Source organism: Girardinichthys multiradiatus, chromosome 5 (assembly GCF_021462225.1).
Source record: "Girardinichthys multiradiatus isolate DD_20200921_A chromosome 5, DD_fGirMul_XY1, whole genome shotgun sequence".
In the NCBI taxonomy this organism is placed as follows: Eukaryota; Metazoa; Chordata; class Actinopteri; order Cyprinodontiformes; family Goodeidae; genus Girardinichthys; species Girardinichthys multiradiatus.
In genome coordinates, this window is record NC_061798.1 from 19,481,638 (window position 1) to 19,506,642 (window position 25,005).

Consider the following 25,005-nt stretch of genomic DNA (forward strand, 5'->3'; position numbering starts at 1 on the left):
TACTCACCTCACAATCTTCTCCCCATTTTTTTCTGCTCCAATCAACGAGCCGCTGGAGCCGCCGGTGACGTCACGAAGCCCTTTTCTGCAGCAGAGAGCGGTAAGGCCTGCAGAGGAGGACCAGAGCCGGGGTAAGGTAGGTGGTTATAGCATTTAAATCAAACTTCATGCTCCATTCACACAGCTAACTGTACCATCCAGCGTTAAGCAAGTTCGGCTTTAACAAGAACTAGTTTTTAGTTCATTTGAAACACCTAAAACTAAAGAATTCGTGGTCATAGTTAGCACCCTAAACATTCTGAACTAAGTTCAAAGTTCAACTATGAACTAGTTCTCGTTCAATAATCAATTATTTAATAAAATAATTCCATATATATATATATATATATATATATATATATATATATCATGTTTTGTTGTGAAGTCGGACCCAAACACAGACAGAGAATAGCATCCTCTTATTGATAAGGTAAGGAACTTATAAGATAAGGAACTTACAAGGGAGACAGGCACGAGAACAGCAGTGCTCTGGATAAATGCAAACTGAATAGCAGTTCAAGATAACATGAGGACAGGCAGTCAGGCAGGGCAGGAAATCTGGCAAAGAGGTAAAGTAACTGACTGGCTTTTAACTGCTTAGAACTTCTGTGAAGTGGAATAGAAGGCAGATCTTTTAGTTATTAGTCTTCTCTACTGTGGAACAAGCTCACAGTTTTTTTCCATGAGGCAGACACCCTGTCTACCTTTAGGAAGAGGATGAATACTTTCCTTTTTAATGGAACCTTAACCTTAGTTATATCTGTAGTTATAAAGTTATAAAGCTATCAGAGGGAAGTTTTCCTTTCTGTTTTTGCAACATGCGTGATCAGTATGAGGGATTGCTGTAAAGGTAATTGTACAATGCAAACGATTGTCCGCTGTTGCTACATGCTCATTTAGGAGAAGATATTGTTACAAGTAAGTGACTCGATGGAATCGGCTAGGCTTTCTTAGATAGAAAACCTTTGACCGATTGGAATAATAAACTGAACTTGCCTGCATTGTTTAATACTAGAATAAAATCGGAATGCAAATGAGTTTGAATTTGTCCGTATGAATGGGTTGAATTGACTATATTTCTGTAAATACATTGGATGTTTTTTTTGTAAAGTGCCTTGAGATTACTTTTGTTGTGAAATGAACTGAACTGAACTGAACTGATTTAAAGCTGCAGGGGAAGTGATTGAGGAACACGTGAACCATCTGAGAATAATCAGTGGAATGGAGCACAGCTGAGTGAGGACCTGCACAGAGGAGGTGAGAGACAAAGACTAATAAACAAAGATATAAACATAGAGGAATCTAACAGCACACAAAATGATCTAAATAAAAGGAAAGATGAAAACTAAAGTAAGAATCCAAACCAGTGCACAAAGAACAGGACACAATAAAGAATGAAAAATCATATAACAAAAGAATAAACACTTTATGGAAGACAATGAATGACAAAAACCTTACAATGATTAAAACCTAAAATGTTCCAAATATAAAATCAATATCAGTGTTTACAATATTTATATTGTGAAGCATTGTTTGCAATATCGATATTGCAATATTTTCATATTTTCAAAAGATGCTTTTAATCTGGGAAACAAGCCTCAGAACGTTTATTTTAATTTATGAATATGACTGTACTTCAAAATATCTAGAGCTAAAAATCTAAAACATAGCAATATGACAAAGTTATACTTGAGATATCTAAAATGCTGAAAAGAGGCAGGACAAATGGGAGCTGAACTATTTGCTGTGACTGAAAAAAATTATGACAGTTCGCTTTGAAGATGGCTTTAAAAAGTATATGACAAAACAGCTTGCCATAGCCATACCAGGGAGGAGAGACAGAGGAAGTAGGCTGATTCCTTAAAAGTAGCCCAGCTTTCCTTCATCAGGAGGAGGATATTAGATAGATCGATTACATCTTCCCTGTACAGATAGAGGAAACAGACAGACAGAAACTCCTTGTGCATTACATTACAAGCTAAATAATCTGGTGTTAGGCCAGTTTGCCGCACGAATCAATGAAGTAATTAAGGTGCGATCAACTTTTGTTTGATGCTCAGACCACTGAAGAAAATTGAGAACCTAGAGTCTTATCACACTTTAAAATGTTTTTTACACATTTATAATAGGGCTTTTATTCCACAAATACCCTTACTACCATAAAAAGAGATACCAAAAAAAAAAAACAATGAAATAGAAAATAATCATGTTTAAAGAAAATTGATCAGAGAAGGGAAAGCAAAAAAAGTCATGCAAACTAGAGAAGATAGAATGCCAGGGGGACCCAGAATGACAATGGGAAGATACGAAATAAAATAGATAATACCACGAAGAGACACAATTTGAGACACAAAAGACAACAAGAAAGGATAAAAAAATAAACATGTTGTGATCATTAGGTGTTAGGTTTTAGTTTTCATTTGTGTTTGTGTTCTCACCATTTCATTGTTAATTTATGTTTTTTAGTTCTTGCCGTAATTAATGGTTATTATTGTTAGCGAGGTGTTGTTTATTAGTTAATTTCTTTGTAATTAGTTTCATAGGTTTTTCTTGTGTTCCCTGTGCATTTGTAATTATTCCTGTAATATCTCTCTCCTGGGGTTCTATGTGTCTCTGTTGTGCTCCCATGTGTTAGTTAGCCTCTCTCCCTCAGCATCCCTGCTTTCCTTCTGCCTCAGCTGTTGATAATTATCGCCTGACTCAATCACCTGCATCCTATGTCATTCGTCACACCCCCGTTAGTATTTACGCTCCTTACTTCTCATTGTTCACTGCGAGATACTTCCGGTTCTCTGTCTAGTCTGCTTGTTTCTCTGCCAGTGCTTCATGTCCTGTTCTCTGTGTGCCACACTATTTTGTAAGTTTCCATTTTTATTATTAAAGAGGTCTACCGATTTTTGTCTGCACTTGGGTCCTTCTCAAACCCTACAGCTATGGCAAAACAAAGTTTTTCATTTAATATTGAAAATGTAGAGAAACATATGAACTACTGTTTGTCATTTTAGATTACACTAAATGTCTAAATATTCAGACCACTGTGACATGTTTGGTTTTTACCTGTCAAACTCGCCCATTAAAGACTGGAGACACCAACCTTCTATGACCCTCACAACAAATAAGCAGATATAGACAATGTGTTTGTGTTAAGCTTTAGTCACACTGTTTTATACAGGTCCTTCTCAAAATATTAGCATATTGTGATAAAGTTCATTATTTTCCATAATGTCATGATGAAAATTTAACATTCATATATTTTAGATTCATTGCACACTAACTGAAATATTTCAGGTCTTTTATTGTCTTAATACGGATGATTTTGGCATACAGCTCATGAAAACCCAAAATTCCTATCTCACAAAATTAGCATATTTCATCTGACCAATAAAAGAAAAGTGTTTTTAATACAAAAAACGTCAACCTTCAAATAATCATGTACAGTTATGCACTCAATACTTGGTCGGGAATCCTTTGGCAGAAATAACTGCTTCAATGCGGCGTGGCATGGAGGCAATCAGCCTGTGGCACTGCTGAGGTCTTATGGAGGCCCAGGATGCTTCGATAGCGGCCTTTAGCTCATCCAGAGTGTTGGGTCTTGAGTCTCTCAACGTTCTCTTCACAATATCCCACAGATTCTCTATGAGGTTCAGGTCAGGAGAGTTGGCAGGCCAATTGAGCACAGTGATACCATGGTCAGTAAACCATTTACCAGTGGTTTTGGCACTGTGAGCAGGTGCCAAGTCGTGCTGAAAAATGAAATCTTCATCTCCATAAAGCTTTTCAGCAGATGGAAGCATGAAGTGCTCCAAAATCTCCTGATAGCTAGCTGCATTGACCCTGCCCTTGATAAAACACAGTGGACCAACACCAGCAGCTGACACGGCACCCCAGACCATCACTGACTGTGGGTACTTGACACTGGACTTCTGGCATTTTGGCATTTCCTTCTCCCCAGTCTTCCTCCAGACTCTGGCACCTTGATTTCCAAATGACATGCAGAATTTGCTTTCATCCGAAAAAAGTACTTTGGACCACTGAGCAACAGTCCAGTGCTGCTTCTCTGTAGCCCAGGTCTGGGGAATGCGGCACCTGTAGCCCATTTCCTGCACACGCCTGTGCACGGTGGCTCTGGATGTTTCTACTCCAGACTCAGTCCACTGCTTCCGCAGGTCCCCCAAGGTGTGGAATCGGCCCTTCTCCACAATCTTCCTCAGGGTCCGGTCACCTCTTCTCGTTGTGCAGCGTTTTCTGCCACACTTTTTCCTTCCCACAGACTTCCCACTGAGGTGCCTTGATACAGCACTCTGGGAACAGCCTATTCGTTCAGAAATTTCTTTCTGTGTCTTACCCTCTTGCTTGAGGGTGTCAATAGTGGCCTTCTGGACAGCAGTCAGGTCAGCAGTCTTACCCATGATTGGGGTTTTGAGTGATGAACCAGGCTGGGAGTTTTAAAGGCCTCAGGAATCTTTTGCAGGTGTTTAGAGTTAACTCGTTGATTCAGATGATTAGGTTCATAGCTCGTTTAGAGACCCTTTTAATGATATGCTAATTTTGTGAGATAGGAATTTTGGGTTTTCATGAGCTGTATGCCAAAATCATCCGTATTAAGACAATAAAAGACCTGAAATATTTCAGTTAGTGTGCAATGAATCTAAAATATATGAATGTTAAATTTTCATCATGACATTATGGAAAATAATGAACTTTATCACAATATGCTAATATTTTGAGAAGGACCTGTATCTTGTTATGTATCTAAAAATATCTAGAACTGCATCTTATGTGGGTCTTAATGTAAATAAATGAAGTGCATTTTGTTCAACATCAAGACTTGTCACCTTCCTAAAGAATGTGTATCACTTTTGATGCAACCCCTCTGAATATATTTAATGTGTATTGGGATAACTGGTAAAAACAAATATTCTTTACTGCATCAGAACAGAGTAGGTTGTGTTGTGATGGTACTGTTTCTTTTTTTCAATATGTAATGATGATCTAAACATCTCTGAAAGAAAGTACAACGCTCTATACACAAACTTTGAGTGCCCCCAAGTGGTCAAATAATTATTGCTGGATTAATCAGAAAACAGGTTACAACTGTAATCGATTGGAGCCACTTCAAGCATTTGGAATGCTGAGGTAAGTAATTATTCATGAGTGCTGACACAGATCCTGTGTAGTGTAGCATTACTTTAAGTAAGGTTATTATAGGCTGATTGATTGCATTATTGCAACATTTGAGTAGCACTTGTGTAAATACTATAGCAGTTTTGCACATATTTTGTTTACATGGCCTCTTAGAGTTCTGACGCTTATACCAGGGAATATTACCACATGTCCAAGACAATCTGTCCAGTCTGGCTGGAGATCAAAGTCTGTATGCTGCTGCATCAGATGTAGAGTATAGGACGATGATGCTGTAGCATTATTTTCCAAAGGCAGCTGATCGTCTTATGCCATTGAAACATAGGGCAGATATGCAATAGTAAGATGGGAGTATTAGTTTTACACATCAATAAAGGAGAACTATATGTTTACTTTTTGCTCGTCGTACTCGACGAGTACGAGTATTGGTTTACTTTTTGCCCTTTGATGTTAGATGAAGGGTCTGGGCCTAGGTAGAAACAGTCCACAGAAGCTGGTTTCCTGCATATTTTAGAAAAGTCCCTGTTCCAACACACCTGATTGAAAGGAAGTGCCTTATCGCCTTGTCACAAGGTTCTGCTGGAACTTGAATATGACCCTTTCATTTAAATCACGCAAGTTCAACAAGGGTAAGGGTGAAAAACATGCAGGATTCTGGCCATTGAGAACTCTGTAATTCTGTAACCTAGGCTGTGTTAATTTACCTTGCCCCAACCTACCTCTCACTTGTTTCAAATGATTCCTGGATTTTCCTTTGTTGTGTTTCAGTTATTTATCATCTCATGCAACCAAGCTTGTGGGGTGGCTTTGTCTGTTTTCTCCTAAAGTTTTTGCGTTGATGTTTGTTATTAGACTTACATGGGAGTCCCAACACTGAAGCAGCCTTGTTTGTATTTTAAAGAGACACTCCTTCACATTTGTTGTCTGTTTTTTTTTTTCCAATTTCCTACCTTTGAGTTCTTACTTTGCCACAAACCTTGACATTTGACATATGTGTTGTCTCTTTGGAGCCAGTATGAAAAAGTATGATCTACACTTGTAGAAAAACTTTCCAAAAAAGGTACTGCTTAAATTTTGGGTCTAGTTAAAAGTTATGGGAATGGTTGGAAGTAAACTTTAGGTTAGATATTCCAGTTAGATTGCTAAAAAATATGGCTGCACAAGTTAGGGAGTGGGACATTCATGTTCTCAAGAAATCTTATGTAGGCATTGAAGCACCACTTCCTGGTCAAACAGAAGTAGTACAACTCCCATTGAAAAAATACCAAACACTTTTTATTGCAGTATAGACCCCAATACAATATTATCAAACCTAAATTTTAAAGTTAAGTATATTTAGGAAGTATGGAAGTATATTTTATTCATAGAGCACATTTGAAGAACTTTAAACAAATGGTTTGAGAAACAGATCATGTAAACATTTGTGAACATTTTTAACTAAGTATGCTCTTTAAGTTTCAATTTTTATTAAGTCAAGTCAAGTTTATTTATATAGCGCTTTTCAGCAACAAGGCACTCAAGGCGCTGTACACAAGGAAAAACATTACAATGATACAGAAAATCAAACAACAAAGATAATAAAAAAAAGTAAAAAAAATAAAAAATAAATAAAATGAATAGAATAGAATGATGGATAAGAAAATGAAAGGAAAATTGGACTGAAAACGTAACTAATAATGTTTAGATGGCACAGTCAAAGGCCATTCTAAACAAATAAGTTTTTAATCTTGATTTAAAGCAACTTAGGGTTTTGGCGCGTTTACAGTTTTCTGGGAGTTTATTCCAGATTAGTGGAGCATAAGAACTAAAAGCTGCTTCTCCATGTTTGGTTCTGGTTCTGGGTATGCAGAGTAGATTTGAGCCAGAAGACTTGAGAGGTCTGGGTGGTTGATACACTGACAACAAGTCTGTAATGTATTTTGGTGCTAAGCCATTCAGTGATTTATAGACTAACAGAAGTATTTTAAAGACTATTCTCTGAGCTACAGGGAGCCAGTGTAGGGACTTTAGAACCGGGATGATGTGCTCCACTATCTTAGTTCTAGTGAGGACGCGGGCAGCAACGTTCTGGATCAACTGCAGCTGTCTGATCGACTTTTTAGGCAGACCTGTGAAGACACCGTTGCAGTAATCAATTCTACTAAAGATGAACGCATGAATTAGTTTTTCAAGGTCCTGCTGAGACATTAGTCATTTAATCCTGGAGATGTTCTTTAGGTGATAGAAGGCTGACCTTGTTACTGTCTTTATGTGCCTCTGAAAGTTCAGGTCTGAGTCCATCACTACACCCAGGTTTCGAGACTGACTGGTGGTTTCTAGCTGTATTAACTGAAGCTGTGGGCTAACTTTAAGCGCACTTCCTTTGGTCCAAAGATTATTACTTCAGTTTTGTTTTGATTCAGCTGAAGAAAGTTTTGGTCCATCCATGCATTGATTTCTTCTAAGCATTTACCCAGCACTTGAATGAGTTCATAGTCACCTGGTGACATCGTAACATATAGCTGTGTGTCGTCTGCATAGTTATGATAACTTACGTTGTTGTTTATTAAAATCTGAGTTAGGGGCCACATGTAGATATTGAATAGGAGGGGCCCTAAGATGGACCCTTGGGGAACGCCACATGTGATTTTTGTGGTCTCTGACATAAAGTTACCTACTGACACAAAAAAGTCCCTGTCGTTCAAGTAGGATTTAAACCAATTGAGTGCTGTACCAGAAAGGCCGACCCAGTTTTCCAGGCGCTCTAATAAAATGGAGTGATCAACAGTGTCGAATGCTGCACTAAGGTCCAATAATACCAGCTACTGTGGTTCTTCCACAGTCTGCATTTATATGGATGTCATTGGACACCTTGACAAGAGCAGTTTCTGTACTGTGATGAGCAGGATGCCTGACTGGAAGACATTGTTGAAGCGGTTGGTCATTGTTAGGAAGTTGTTTAACTGTTGAAATACAGCTTTTTCAATAATCTTACTGATGAAGGGGAGGTTTGGGATAGGCATGTAGTTCTGTAGTAGCAACTGGTCCCAGTTGCTCTTATTCAGTAGAGGTTTGATAATTGCTGTTTTCAGGGCCTTGGGGAAAACACCTGACAAAAGGGACGTGTTTATTATTTGTCTTAAATCAGATGTTATTACAGGCAAAGCTTTCTTAAGGAAAGCTGAGGGTAAAACATCGAGACAGCAGGAAGAAGAGCTTAGTTGCTATACGATTTCTTCTAAGTTTTTGTAGTTTATTTGGTGAAATTGGGGCATTTTGTCAAAATCAGTTCTAGTTGGAGACAACATTGGTACTAGAGTTGATGTGGATGTGCTGACTGCCTCTCTAATCTTTTTTTTCAGTAAAGAAGTTAGCAAATTCATTGCAGGCCCTGGCAGAGTGGAGTTCAGATGCTACAGTTACAGGAGGGTTTGTTAACCTGTCGACCGTGGCAAATAATGCACGAGCATCGTTAATGTTTTTGCTGATGATCTCAGAAAAGAAAGATTCAATTGCATTTTTCAGCTGTAGGTTAAATCTGTACAGTCTCTCTTTATAGGTAATATAGTGAACCTGGAGTCCAGTCTTTCGCCACCTGCGTTCAGCTTTTCGACACTCCTTTTTTTCACTTCTGACTGGTGGAGCACTTTTCCACAGAGACATTTTCTTACCAGAAACGACTTTCTCTTTAACTGGAGCAATTGAATCAATGATGTCTGAGATTTTAGAATGAAAGTTATCTACCAGCTCATCTATAGTGTTTCAGGGCAAAGTGGAGGTAGAAGAGTAACTCTGGTTAAAGGTTTCAACAGCACCGTCCTTAAAGATGCGTTTTCCTATAATGTTTCTTTGGCAAACTGAGTCATTGGAGATGATGCTTTCAAAAATAACAGAAAAGTGGTCAGATAGAGCAACATCATTTACAGACACCTTGGAAATGTTTAGACCCTTAGTGATGACCAAGTCCAAAATATGTCCCTGTTTGTGTGTTTGCTGTTTAACATGTTGAGTCAAACCAAAATTTATAAGAGTGTCACATAGATCTATTGTACCTCTGTCTTCAGGATTGTCCATGTGAATGTTGAAGTCTCCTACAATAATTAAACAGTCATAATCTACACATATCACATATAAAAGCTCATTAAAATCACTGATAAAGTTAGTTTTGGACTTCGGAGGCCTATAAATATTCAAGAACATGGTTCGGACCGGGCTCTTTAAGAGTCAAATTTGCCCAGAAATACTTTTTTACACTATAATAAATCTTTAAACAAAGTGGCCACCCCTCCACCTTTTCTTTGCTGTCTGCTCTCACAAAGAAAATTGTAGTTCGGAGGCGTCAACTCTATCAGAATGGGAGCTTCATTAAATTCATGTAACCATATTTCTGTTAAAAACATAACATCAAGATCGTGGTCAGTAATGAAGTCATGATTAAAAAGGATTTTCCTGACAGAGATCTAATGTTTAATAATGCCAGTTTATATGACTTAGTTGTTGATATTAACTCTGTCTGGTTTTCCTTACAGTTTATGGTTTTTTTTTATTGTTTATTACTGTCTCTTATCCTTTTGGCTTTGTTCTTTCTGTCACATATAAGCACAGAGATTTTACAACTATCTCCTATTAGGGGCCCAAGTTTTTCCTGGACATGCTCATTTCTGATAGAGTTACCACTGGGGCCCAGACTGTATCACAGAGAAGTGATTTGAAGGTCCTGATTAGGAGGAGATAGATTAGGAGGTGGTGGAGCTCTGCGGCATTTGGAAGATGTTGGTTCAGTAGCAGGGCCTCGGCCACGGGGGGTGTTGAATGGAGAAGATGTCAGAGCCATTTGGGTCCCGATTTTAAGAGCTCCTTTCATGTTATCAGAATCCAGTAAAGCAAAAAGCGGGCTCAGTGGGTAGATGGGAGAGTTCTGTGTGGTCTGGGTCGGGGTCTGGGTGAGGGGGGTTTACTGGGGGTGTCGGTCTGGGTTTTGGGGGAGGGGGTGTAACGGGGGATTCCACCTCTCCTGTGGATTTCGACAGGGAGACCTTTTGTGATGACCTCTCTTTCTCAGCCAACTGCCCGGTTGTTTCTGCTGGAGCTGTTGGAGGCAGCGTTATCATTGTTGTTGATACTCCATGTTCTCTGCTGAAGGTCGTAGCTGCTGGTGGATTATTTACTGAATAGAAGAGATTAGATGTGAGACGTCTGGCTCCTGGCTTGTTCATACAGAAACCATCTTGCTTGAAGAGTTGTATTTTTTCCCAAAAAATATTAAAGTTGTCGATGAAGTTCACAGGTGTGGTAGTACAGGTTTTTTCAACCACTTATTAATCATCAGAAATCTCGAAACAATCTTATCTCCACAGAAAATCGGTGCAAAGGGTCCACTGAGAAACACCTTGATATTGAGACCTCCAACAATATTCAGAAGACGAGTGAAATCCTCCTTCAGTCCTTCTGATTTTTTCTTAGCCACGTCATCCATGGCTCCACAGGGTATAATAAGGTTTTCTAGAGACGGGCGCTTTTCTGTGATTGCAAGAATATTCTCTGAGATATCAGAGACCACGTTACTGGTACCAATCATAACTTCTGGGTTTTTCTTGTTGCAGAAGTTTTTAATCCCATCCACAGCTGTGTTGCCCACTATTAGGTTTCTTGGTCTGGTGGGGCGCTTTTTCTCTGGCAATTTAGGAGAAGACTGTTTAGAATGAAGGTTGTTCTCAAACCTTTTATTGTTCTCAGAAGATGGGTAGTTTTCCTGGTTTTCATTATGTAGTGGAGCAAATCTGTTTTTGAGGGGAATTCCATTATTTCCAGCTGTCTCAATCCTATCAGTTGTTATGACAGCAGCTCGCTGTCGAAGTCTCCTTTTCCCAGGGGAAACGGGGGCATTTCTCTGTAATTCTGATTTATTTAATTGCTGAGATCTTCCAGTGAGTCGTCCATCTTGATTTTTTGGGCATGCCCCTAAAACATGCCTGGGGGGTCTGCCGGTAGGTTTATTCTCAGTGTTCTGATAGCCGGCTGAGTCGTTGAGCTGCCTGTCACTGTTTGGGATCACAGGCAGAGTTGAATCATCGTTGTACCCCATATTCACCTCCACATTCACTTCTAGTCGATGGATTTTCATCTCCAAAACAGCCAATTTCTGTAAAAGTTTGTCGAAGTCCTCTGTGGTGAAGGCATTTTGTGCTGATTAGCTGGCGTCAAATTGTCCGATTGTTCGATTATAAAAACATCAAAATCCTTTAGAAAAAAATAAAAACATAAAATAATAATAATAATCCTTGGGAGTCGCTGGTAAGAAGTAGTTTTAGTCCAATATTTCCGTAATTTTGGCAAAGAGATAGAAAGTGAGGAGTAAAAGAATGCAAGCAAGCAGGGAGCTTAGGAGAAAAGCATCTGAGCAGGGAGAGAGGCAGAAGTGGAAATCATTATCATTAATTTAAAAAATAAATGCACATTTTATGTGGTACCTCACATAACATGCACAAATCAACTTTTCAGAATACAATAAATGAAGGAATATCTTATCCATGGTCTTGAGTACACATTGCAAATCATGTATGTGACATGTATTAGATAGTGAGTTGTTGTTTTCTGCTGGTTATGTAACAGCAGGCACATTTATCATAAATTTATTGTTTTGAACATCACACATCCCTGTGCAACACCTACAGAGATAAACAACTTAAAAGGAGTCCACATGTTCATGTTTTCCTCCACATGTAGTGAGTCATCTGATCTGTGCTGGCTTAGTTAATCTTAGTTTAAGACAAACACAACAAACAACCTTTTATTTAGTGACTAACAGAAGGAGCAATTTTGCTGCATACGCTGTGGTAGCTGCAAGACCGCCCAGAGGTCAACATTACGGATTCCTGTGGATTTAGAAGAAGAGCCAGAACATGTGAAAAGATGCTTGTCTTAAATACACAGGGGTGTTCTTAATTTTGCCCTTGTTATCTTTTTAGAATGACTTCAAGTTAGTCTAGGACATCTCAGATAGAATATGTTTCATACAAGACAATTAGATAAAACATTGAAATAAAATCTGTATTTGTGGACACTTCATTATGAAAAAAACTTTTTTATCCTTTAGCTGCAGTTCCATTTACTGGTGATGTTCTCAAGGGTCTGTACTGGGCCCCATCCTGTTCTTTCTATGATTCATCATGACGAAACACAATGTTTATTCAAATTATTATACAGACAATAATTATATCCGTTCTAAAAATGAGATCTGAAGAATTACTGTAGTCTTTACTAAACTGCTTAGATTATACCAAACCATGGCTGAACACTATTGTAGTTTAAATGATAACAAAACTGAGATTATTTTACTTGGATGAGTTGACTCAGAAAATAACCCAGATAATTTGCTTGGCATGAGGTTTTTCATAAAACTTGGTGAGATTTGATGGTTATTTTAAATTTGACTGCTACATCTGGCAAGCTGTGAAATCAGGCTTTATTGGTTATCTGGCCTACATAGGCTGACCCAAATTTCTTTTAACATTTACACAGAAGCAGTCTCTACTATTTCTATTTCCTAAATTTCAGAATAATATAAATATTGTTTAGGAGTGATGGCCACTCCTAAACATTGACTATGTTGTCCTGACATAGTAACTAATGTAGCTTTATGCTTTGGGTCATTGTCCACCTGGAAGACCAGTATGAGGGCCAGATGATTTTTTTTATTATCATTCAGTTCAATTATACATACTTTATTAATCTCATTGGGAAATTAAATAATTATTAAATAGTGAAATAATTATGTTCTAATATTTATAACCATGCGAGTTGGACCAAAGCTTTGTACAGCCAAGTACAATTAATGACTGCTGATGGCTGTTTACATAATGTTCAATGCCTAATGGATAAAGATTAATCCACCAATATGATGTAGCAGCAACAGTTTTGACATAGAGGCACTCGTGTATGATTTAACAAGATTACACTTCTTCCTACTCTATTTTGAACATAACATGAAGCCGTTATACTATAAATAGTGTGAGATCTCTATAGTTAATATATTTGTTATTATTTTTTATTGTCTTTTGGTTTCTTTAAGTCTATAATTTTCTAACCATGTTAAAAACTAAACTAATAACCAGTGTCAAACAGTGAGTATGTGGTTTTAATTGTATATCCTGATTCCAATATTCTCCACCTTCACTTTGCTGTAAAGCCAACTTAAAACCAACTTGCATGGTTTTGTCTCTGTCAGGAAAAAAAGTAGAAAAAAATCCACTGATCCAAATAATTTCTTAGGATTACTTAAATAACTAAATCATTTCTTTGCCAAAAATGAATACTTACTTTATCTACTGTAAAACGTATTCAACAGATTTTATGTAAATTGAGCGCTTGAAATCTTCTATCTTTACTCCTATTTTAAATTAATATATTAAATATTATCAGTCAGTCAGTGACTGACTGACTTAAATATAATATAATATAATATAATATATTGATAAATAATCAACAGCCACCGTGAGCACCTCTATAAAAGTGGATATCTCATTAATTTACTGCTCCGCCAGCACAATGGGCAAGGAGAAAATTGGGTGTACTTACTTTTTACTGCAACCACATATGATTTTCTGCTATTCACAGCTGAACTTGACAACTTCAGGCTGTATAATTCTCGTCACACTTTTTTTTCCTAGTAAAACATCTAAACCTGTTACATCTGTCTCTTACCCCTCTACGCCCTCTACATGCCATACTCATCCAGCCATGACAGAGAAAGACTGACACACAAAAGCATTAAAATTCTCTCCCGAGGGAGATTTTGATAGGATGAATGTGATGCTGGGCCGTTTTTCTCGCTCTTGCGTCAAAAAAACCATGGCAAATTTAGACCGAACACCTTTACCCGTCCCCCCTCATTCATATGTATGAGAGGTGACTGACAAACTCATTGTTGGGTAATTACAGTGTGGTGAACCTTCATTGTCTTTAGATTGGTAGAGACTGAGACATGCTGTGCTTTGGCTTGCTGCACTAATGCAAACCTCTTCCATGTAGATATTATTAGTCACTGTTTGCTTAGCAACGGCAGCACATGTCTGCAATTGTTGTATAATGAAAGTGTTTCGCCTGGGGTTCAGTTTATTTTGGTTGTGAGAAGACAGAATGTAAAAAAGATAGAACACTATTATTATTATTATTATTATTATTATTATTATTATTATTATTGTATTGTATTTTTATTGACAGTTTGCTCTCACTTTACTAACTCATTTGTTCATTGAAAAATACCTATAACCTTATACATTTTTTTAAAATTTTGCCATGTTACAATCACAAACAAAAATGTATTTTACTGTGATTTTGTCTGACAGACCAACTTCTTTACAAATTTAAGTCTGAATATTGCGATGTGCAGGTGCGTCTCTACACATCAGAATGTAATCAAATATGTAACTTATTTCAGTTATTTAATTTAAAAAGTTGTATTTATTTTATTGATTCATTACACACAAAATGGTACATTTTATGTTTTTATTTCTGTTAATCTTAGAAAAAAAGAACTTGAGTGTTGCTCAGTGGTCCATTTTTAGATAAAAGTAATGTTTGCATTTCATTTTGAAATCAAGGTCCCAGAGTCTGGAGGAAGAGTTAAGGGGCACAAAATCCACGTTGTTCAAGGGGCCACTGTGAAGTTTCTACTGTCGGTGATGATTTAGGCCGCCATCTCATCTGCTGCTGTTGGTCTGCGTTGTTTTATCAAGTCCAAAGTCAGTGCAGGTGTATACCAGAACATTTTAGAGCACTTTATGCTTCCCTCTGCTGGCAAGCTTCATGTCAATGTCAGTGTCAACTTTATTTATATAGCAATTTACACCAAACAAGTTGCACTCAAGTGCTGCACAGCAAGAATAAAATACTTGATAGGTGTAGAAAGAAAAAAACCCACAAAAGACATGAAAAAACTCATTCATTACTTTAAAAAGAAATAGAATAATTCAAAAGCCAAAGAGTAGAAGTAGGTCTTTAACAGCAAATTAAAAGTCTAGAGATTATGAGTAGCTCTTATATGGATCAACAAGTCATTCAACAGTTTTTGAGTCTGCAACAAAGAAGAAACAATCACCTCTGATTTTCAGGTTTGACATTGAAACATCTAAGAGCAACTTGTTGTTTGACCGTAGTTTTTCATGTGGCTGTATCGCTTTTAGAAGATTTTTTCAAGATGACGTGACAAGACCACTAAGATCCTAAAAAGCATAAAAATTTTAAAATTAATCCTGTGAGATAAAGGAAACCAGTGCAATGAAGCCAGAACTTGAGTTGTACAGGTCCTTCTCAAAATATTAGCATATTGTGATAAAGTTAATTATTTTCCATAATGTAATGATGAAAATTTAACATTCATATATTTTAGATTTATTGCACACTAACTGAAATATTTCAGGTCTTTTATTGTCTTAATACGGATGATTTTGGCATACAGCTCATGAAAACCCCAAATTCCTATCTCACAAAATTAGCATATCATTAAAAGGGTCTCTAAACGAGCTATGAACCTAATCATCTGAATCAACGAGTTAACTCTAAACACCTGCAAAAGATTCCTGAGGCCTTTAAAACTCCCAGCCTGGTTCATCACTCAAAACCCCAATCATGGGTAAGACTGCCGACCTGACTGCTGTCCAGAAGGCCACTATTGACACCCTCAGGCAAGAGGGTAAGACACAGAAAGAAATATCTGAACGAATAGGCTGTTCCCAGAGTGCTGTATCAAGGCACCTCAGTGGGAAGTCTGTGGGAAGGAAAAAGTGTGGCAGAAAACGCTGCACAACGAGAAGACATGACCGGACCCTGAGGAAGATTGTGGAGAAGGGCCGATTCCAGACCTTGGGGGACCTGCGGAAGCAGTGGACTGAGTCTGGAGTAGAAACATCCAGAGCCACCGTGCACAGGCGTGTGCAGGAAATGGGCTACAGGTGCCGCATTCCCCAGGTCAAGCCACTTTTGAACCAGAAACAGCAGCAGAAGCGCCTGACCTGGGCTACAGAGAAGCAGCACTGGACTGTTGCTCAGTGGTCGAAAGTACTTTTTTCGGATGAAAGCAAATTCTGCATGTCATTCGGAAATCAAGGTGCCAGAGTCTGGAGGAAGACTGGGGAGAAGGAAATGCCAAAATGCCAGAGGTCCAGTGTCAAGTACCCACAGTCAGTGATGGTCTGGGGTGCCGTGTCAGCTGCTGGTGTTGGTCCACTGTGTTTTATCAAGGGCAGGGTCAATGCAGCTAGCTATCAGGAGATTTTGGAGCACTTCATGCTTCCATCTGCTGAAAAGCTTTATGGAGATGAAGATTTCAATTTTCAGCACGACCTGGCACCTGCTCACAGTGCCAAAACCACTGGTAAATGGTTTACTGACCATGGTATCACTGTGCTCAATTAGCCTGCCAACTCTCCTGACCTGAACCCCATAGAGAATCTGTGGGATATTGTGAAGAGAACGTTGAGAGACTCAAGACCCAACACTCTGGATGAGCTAAAGGCCGCTATCGAAGCATCCTGGGCCTCCATAAGACCTCAGCAGTGCCACAGGCTGATTGCCTCCATGCCACGTCGCATTGAAGCAGTCATTTCTGCAAAAGGATTCCCGACCAAGTATTGAGTGCATAACTGTACATGATTATTTGAAGGTTGACATTTTTTGTATTAAAAACACTTTTATTTTATTGGTCGGATGAAATATGCTAATTTTGTGAGATAGGAATTTTGGGTTTTCATGAGCTGTATGCCAAAATCATCCGTATTAAGACAATAAAAGACCTGAAATATTTCAGTTAGTGTGCAATGAATCTAAAATATATGAATGTTAAATTTTCATCATGACATTATGGAAAATAATGAAATTTATCACAATATGCTAATATTTTGAGAAGGACCTGTATGTTCCTGTTTATTAGCTCCTCTTAACAGACAAGCAGCATCATTTTATATAATCTCCAAGAGGTAAAGAGGTGGCTAATCTAAGCCAACATAAGGGGAAATACAATATTCTAGGGAAGTTGAAATAAATTTCATGGAGATGCTTTTATTTTCCAGCAGGACATAGTATCAGTCCACACTGCCAAATGAACAAATACCTGCTGTAATGGGCCTGGTGTTGCTGTGCTTGATTGTCTAGAAAAATTCACATGAACAGAACCCCATGGCAAAACTCTAGGGTATTGTAAAGAGGAAGATGAGAGACATCAGACCCAATAATGCAGATATTTACATACCACTTTTAAAGTAATTTGGGCTTCCATTACACCTCAGCATAGCCACAGGCCAATCGCCTCCATACTAAACTGCACTGATGAAGTACTTTATACACAAGAAGGCCTGGCCAAGTATTAGGTCCATAAACTGTAAAGCATTAGACACAAATTCAGTAAGCTGACATTTCTGTAACAATATACTTTTTTATCAGACTTATGTCTTTCTGAGAAATTGAACTTTGGGTTTTCACTAGCTCTACACCATTATCATAAAGAAATTAACAGAAATTAACTCTTGAAGAAAACCACTGTTTTTATGATGAATCTATAGAATATGTGACTTTCACCCATTGACATGACTGATTAAATTAACTTGATGATTTTCCAATTCATTGAGATGTCCCTTGTTTCAGACCCCTTTACTCTAATATCCTAAATTAAATCCAGTGCAATGAACTGCCTGCATTTTTTCTGTACTTGCTCCAAATTTCCTATTATATGCTAGAATATATTATAGAAAATGTGTACTATGTTCTGCATTTCTGTCCCACATGTTGAAGGCCCTGGAAATGAAGTTAAAATCTAAAGTCATAGTTATTTAGTTGTAACCGAGGGCCCATATATTCATTTTAAACCTCAAATTAAATTAGACCTTGAGATAACTGGCACTTAGAACACATAGTGTACTCCCCACTGAGCTATTACTAAACCAGAACTCTTAGAAAAAGAGAATGTTGTGCTGTGAACAGCAGAGGGCGCCAGTAATACATGAGTTACCACAAGAAAAAAAAAGTTTTCAGTTTCAGGACCAGATCACAGATTAAATATTTTTGTAACATTGTGAAGACACTTTCCAATATAGTCTTACAAATAATTATATTCAATATTTAATTTGTTTGAATGATTTGACTTCAATATCTATTAGCTGTTAGTGTTAAGCAGATATATATATATATATATATTTTACAAATCAATGCGATGACTGTACTCTGGGACCACACACTGCGCAAAATGACAGCCTGGTTGGCTTCCTCGGCGCATGAGAAAATTCTTGCTTCATCACTAGGTCAAATGGGCTTTTTTGCTGTCTGTTAACACTCAGAGTAACACAATGGAATAACACACAGCCTGTGGGAGCTCAGCCAATATCAATACATCACCTCGAGAGGCAATTATAGTCATTAAAGGGATAAAATGTGATGAAACTGCTGGCTAACAGCTTGAAAGTCATTATCACATTCACCACACAACAATGCCAGTTCACTGTGAGTATGCCGTATTTTACCAAAGCAGTCCAGCTAGTAAAATGCAAAATTTGAAGTGGTCAAATACAATAAATTTCTAAATTACTTCTACCCAAGTAGTTTCTCACTGATTCATTGCAGCTTTGTCAAACGTAAGACCTTTTTATAATCAGATAGCCACAAATTAAATTCTCAACTTTGCATGAGTAAAGTATGTTGTTTTTTTTTTTTATTTCTCCTTGATGAAATTTAGGTCTATGCTTGGATGTGTTTTCCTCCCAGTTATTGTCATTGAGTCAGACAAATGATGTGAACAAACAACCCAACTGCACAAACACAGCATAACTGACCAAACAAAGAAATGACACACAAGGGTATATATAAGGGTTGGGAAGGCCAATAAGGTCAGTTATAAGGGTAATTAAACAATGCAATCACTAACTACAAGGAGAACACAGTACAGTTAAGTTTGTTGATAAACTAAACAGCAAAAATGGAAATCAAAAATATTAAACCTATACAGCTAAATACAATTTTTTCCTTAAATACAAACAACAAAGCCCTGGCTGCTATCTGTTTTCTGGGCAAACTCCCGGGGATCTTGGAAGCTAAGAAGCCAGTAAAAGAGACAAGAATAAGTAATAATCACAAACCAAAGGTGAGAGTTCATAAACATACATAAGTGAACTAAATGTATTTAAACCAATCAATAATTTTAATTGCAAACTAAAGCAGGTCATTGGGTCTAGATGAACACAAAGGTGCATGAGATTTACGGATTTTACTGGAGTGTGGCCATGGGTTTGGCATCACAGTTCTGATAGGTGGGATTTATTTTAAAGCTGTTGCCACCTGTTGAGTCTTATTTGTATTAAAGCTACTCTTAAATTACTCTTAAATACTCTTAAATACTCTTAAATATTCAATTCAGTTTCTTTATACAGCACCAAATTGCAATATATGTCATCTAAAGGCACTTTATAACCACATCCAATGCATAGGCAGTTGTATAGAAATCAAATTAATTCAATTGATTCCTATTCCAATCCAGTTATATAGTAACATTCAAATACAATTCCATGCAGTCCAACAAGATCATTATAATAATACAGTAGTATTAAAATTATTTGACGATATAATGGCAATTATTTACAAAAATAATCAATAAGGTTTTTTCAATTAGTGTTATATACAAATATAAAAACAATATTAAGGTTTTTTTTTTTTTGCTGTGGTGCAGAAAAAGTGCAACAAAAAATATTCTTCCGGTAGACTTTTAAGAAAACCGTCACCATTTCAATCAGTGAGAAATGCAGCTCATACCTGCACAAGTAGGAATCTGAATTAATTTTATAAATACTGCAATAATACACTGATGGGTGGAAAGTGATGCATGCAGCTCTTTGCTATACATCCCTGTGGTCATTTTAAATTTCTGAATGGAATGTGGTCCTGTGGGCTGTAAACAGCATCATCGTCCAAGCGCAAACATTAAATGCATCACAGTGACAACGATTATCCAAATCTCTGCATTCTTAGCTTGAGCCATGGATGTTGTCATAGAAACACGAGTATGTCTTATCAAGTACAGCCCTTGTGATTTTTTTTTTTTTCTTTTTTTTTTCACTGCAACTTATTTAGGCTGTTCACTGTAGGTATGACAACAGGCTATTAGGAGGTGTTACATTCATTTCCATGCTAATAGACTTAACAGCCATTGTGTGTTAGCTTAACCTTTGATCTTGCCTTGTCAAATTGTTGTCAGCTTATATTAAATTAGACCTTTTTATGTAAATGATGTAAAATGCTTTAAAGACTATAAATAGGCATAATTCAGTTGAGAGCTGATGCGATGGTCGCTGTGATATCAAAACATTGTTGGTGCACTTTAATGGTAAGATTGTGCAAATCTATTTACGATGCATGGTGTGCAGAGGTGCCAGGGTTAGATGTTAGTCTTGCACAGCATATTCACACATGCATTTTTGATTTCTTAAATGTTTATAGTGCTCAATTGAAAAAAAACATAGGTCCAGATTTTATCGTATTTAATGATGACTCACAATCTCACCAGACAGGATACACAGCACTTTCATCTCTGCAGCCTTTTGCTTGGATAGTATAAGCCAAAGTGCAGATTTATTTTTATTTTTATTTGAACTTAGAAGTTACTTTGGAGCTCCAACTGGTCACACACTTGCACTCCCTACCTTGTTGAAAATAATGAGGCCGTTTGATGTGTGACCACTATAGGCTGTAATGAGAGTAGACTGTTCAGGACACATGAAAGCCCTTCAGTCCATTTGGGCTGTGAGCGGCTATTATGGAACGGGTGCCGAGACGCGACGGAGGTGTGCTGACTTCATGAAGGGGTGCAGTTTTTAATGATGGAGGCAACAGGTGAGTCTTTTACCCTTTTAACATCTTGTGGAAGGACGGAGAAAATATTTTGGAGGTGTGAAAACAGAGACAGCGGTTATAAATACTGTAAATTACAGTGCAAAAGGATTTATGCCCCTTGAACTTTTTCACATTTTGTCACATTACTACCACAAGCATCCATTTATTCTATTGGAATTTTATGTGATAGTCCAGCACAAAGTAGTGCATACTTGTGAAGTGGAAGGAAAATTCTGCAGTACAAAATATTGCCCTATATGTAGCTCCATCCATCTTCACGTCAACTCTGACCAACTTCACACTCCCTGCTGAGGTTTGGTATCTCAAAATCATGATGCTGCTACCACCATGTTTCACAGTGGGAATGGTTTGGTCAGTAGGATGTGTTGTGCATTAGTTTCCTAAACACATGAAGCTTTGGTCTCATCTGACCAGAGCACCTTCCACACATTTGCTATATCTCTTACATGCTCGTGGTAAACAGCAAATGGAATGTTCAAGCATTTCTTCCAATAATGGTTTTCTACTTGCCACACTTCCATAAAGGCCAGATTTGAGAAGTACACAACTAACAGTTGTCCTACCAATACATTTTGAGGTGAGATGTGCAGCTCTTCCAGAGTTACCATGGGCCTCTGGTACACTCTTTTGATTAATGCTCAAATTGCCCAGCCTGATAGTTTAGGTTGAGAAGCGTGTCTCAGATGGTTTGCAGTTACCATCTTTGCCTCTTTCCATTTTCTTATGGTGGATTAGAAACTGCCTTGCCAAGAGGCGAGTGACCTAAAAGTAGAGGGCGCGACCCATATAAGGAGGCTTCAGCCATGGATGCAGACGTCTTGAGTTTAAGTCCCAGCCCAAATACTTCTGCTGCATGTCTTTCCCTTTCTTCACCCCCCTTGCTGTGTGTCTACCTTGAAAAAACATGAAAAACATGCAAAAAAAAGATCTACAACTTTGTACTTGACCTTTCTGGTGTTTTCTTTGTTTTTCTTGATGCTGTTTGTTCACTGATGTCTCTAACAAACCTCTGAGGCTGATACAAGCTGTGTTTTTACAGAGAATAGGTTACACAATAGTGAACTCCGTTTAGTAATTTAATGACTGCTTAAGACAATTGGAGGCACTGGAAAATATTAATGGGTATCAGAATGAGGGTGAATTTATATGCATGCCATACGTTTCAGATTTAGCTCCATTCATCTTCACAACAACTCTGACCAGCTTTCCATTTCAGGTTGAAGAAAAGCATCATCATCATGTTTCACCAAGAAGACTGTGTGTCCTGGGTAATGCACAGTGTTGGTATTTGGCCACACACAGCAATTTGCATGTATACTTGAAAGTTTAATTTTCTATTTATCCAGAGCACCTTCTTTATTGTGTTTCCTGGATCCACTGCATTGCTTGTGGCAAACAGAATTTATTATAGTTGTCTTTCAATAATGGCTTTCTTCTTGCCACTCTACCATAAAGTCCCAGTTTCCTGAGCTGTACTGTCAGCAGATGTCACCCTACTGTGTTGCAAAGGGGGCTGAATACAAATGCATGCCAAGCTTTTAAAATTGAAATATGTTAAATATTTTGAAAACTATGTACATTTTTCCTTTCACTAACAACACTGTGTTGATGTGTCATATAAAATTACACTTAAATTTGTGATGATAGCGTAATAAAATGTTTAAAAGTTTAGGCGGCATGAATACTTTTCCAAGGTATGAATAAAATATGAAAGATTGTGTGCACCACATTTACATTGGAAGAAGGGAAAACAAATGTAGAGAATCCACTCCATGAATTAAAACCCTTGATTGTGCTGGCTCTATTTAAGTGATTGTTCAACTTCAGTCACACTTCTGCATTCGCTCATAATGATAATTTCTTTGAGGGCTTTTCTGTTAAAAAATGCCGTTTTTATGACCTGCAACGTGATGAGTCCATAAATTATAATTCTCTCATCCGTAGCCAGGAAGAAGCACATGAACCTCTCTTCATATCAATCTCTTCCTCCTTTGCAAGACACCACACTGTCAGAAGTGCCTGAAGAGACACAAACGCAGTGAGTGAATGAGTGGGAGGAAGGAGAAGTTGATGGTGATGGAACGATCAGCATCTCTTCATTTATCTGGAGGCCGATAGAGGAAGAGCCCCAGCTGTGGTGGGGTTAATATTTCTCCATCCTAAAAGTTCTGCAGGGACTTGTGATTTGTCACCACAGTAGTAAGGTCTGGTGTCAGGAATACAGTTAATGGTTAGGTGCATGCATCCCTCCAGATGCCAACAAAGGAAGGTCCGCCTCAGCCAGGGAGCGTTGCGGAGGAACAGGAACCCTGTCATTATCCGTCTCCTCACAAAGATGGCAGTTCCTGACCAGTTAATGGTTAACAGACATGTGGACGCGTCAATCTTCAGGAGTGACAAGGAGCATAAACGCGCAAACCTGCAGACGGTAGGAGCCCAGTGCTGATGCTGTAAACATATCTTGTTAACAGGAAGCAGACCCTATGCCGCAGCAGCACTGAGTGACAGGATCGCAGATGACTAACAACAGCAGCGCTCACTCCTTTTCTTTCCCCCTCTGCTGTTTTTACCTGAGAGTTTCTGCTGCTAAGTCTTTAAAACATGATTTATAGTCATTTAAATCAGAGCAAAAGTGACTTAAGAAGAACATTTATTTGGAAATTTACAAACTGAAAAGTCTTGTGCCGCTATATTCAACAAATGGAACACTAAAAACCACTGAATGACATTACATATTCACATGGTGATTGCTGGTAACACAAGACAAGGGGATTTGGGGACCCACAGTGAGAAAAACTGTTTTGATTTTTAAATGTGCGCTGCTGATCTGACTCATCCATATGAAAGCCTGCATTTAAAGCACTAAGAATCACAGGAGAGGAGAGAAAAAAAAAGAAAAAAAATCAGAAAGAAAGAAAGCCACATCTCTTTAGATTTCCAACACTCTGCAGGTTTGAGATCAGAGACAGCTCTTGTCTGATACCACCAGCTCTTCAAGGCTCGGGAACACATACTGTATCTGATACACCCCTGTGTAACCTCAGCATGGCTCCTATACACTCAGACAGGGAGGGGCGTTGTTCTCCGCTAGCCCCCACTGCTGGGGAGAGTGACATTCAATCACTGGCTTAAAGCCACCTTGCCGGAGAAGTGGTGAAGTGGTGAGCTGGCTATTATGAACCGGGGGGGGTGGAGCAGTGAGAACTGAGGAGGGGAGGAGGTTGTGAGATGCAACAGCTCTGCTATGCTGTTAAAAGAAGGATGTATAGAGACCTACACAGGAAATTAACTGCTTTTCCAAGAAAGTATTTCCATCTGCTCTTTCATCTTCCAATTGACATGTTTTACTTATTTAATGGATCACTGCTGTAATAGATACAGGAAAAACAAACACAACAATGCAAGCTTTCCTTAGTACAAAATTATAAGGACTCACAAAGGGTGGACCATTCTACTTGTATGTTTAAAAATGTAATGAATTATACTGTTTATACATTTTTTAACATCTGTCTGAATGAGTGAATATTTACTTTAATCAGTGAGCCCTAACTGCGTATCATACAAAAAGGTATGACTTTTGTGAATATATCCTGACAATAACTTAAAATGAAAGGATTACATTGTTACTTTAAAAGTAATATATTTGAGGTGATTAACTAAGTAAAGAGACAAGACAAACTAGCAATTACTTGAAGAAATATTCTGAAGGTAACAGTTGGAAGTTCAGTGTATTATTAGCTGATTAAAGATTTAACTTAATCAAATGTTTGTCTCTTTCTCTGTATATATGTGCATAGTTTTGGATGTAAACACTTGCCTTGTCCTGTCCAGGGTGTAACCTGCCTCTCGCCCATAGACTGCTGGAGATAGGCACCAGCTTCCCCGTGACCCACTATGGAATAAGCGGTAGAAAATGACTGACTGACTGACACTTGCCTTGTCTTTAAAGAGAAG

The 25,005-nt window shown here is 38.0% G+C and overlaps 1 protein-coding gene and 1 long non-coding RNA gene across 5 annotated transcripts in view; one reads left to right on the plus strand and one right to left on the minus strand.

Moving 5' to 3' along the window:
* The window catches only part of fbxo41 (F-box protein 41), an 87,579-nt gene extending 87,468 nt beyond the window's left edge, over positions 1 to 111 (minus strand). For all 3 annotated transcript variants that reach the window (XR_007038287.1, XR_007038286.1, XM_047365270.1), the window contains exon 1: positions 8 to 111. The gene's annotated coding sequence lies outside the window, so the exon portion shown is untranslated. The remainder of the gene's footprint in view (positions 1 to 7) is intronic.
* On the plus strand, positions 3 to 23,969 carry LOC124868253. Of its 2 annotated transcripts, none has more exons than XR_007038289.1 (3): positions 3 to 131; positions 1,208 to 1,296; positions 22,996 to 23,969. It is a non-coding gene; the product is annotated as an uncharacterized LOC124868253 (long non-coding RNA). The 2 variants fall into 2 exon arrangements; XR_007038288.1 differs by lacking the exon at positions 22,996 to 23,969 and adding an exon at positions 14,763 to 15,440.
* The last annotated feature ends 1,036 nt before the right edge of the window (positions 23,970 to 25,005 follow it).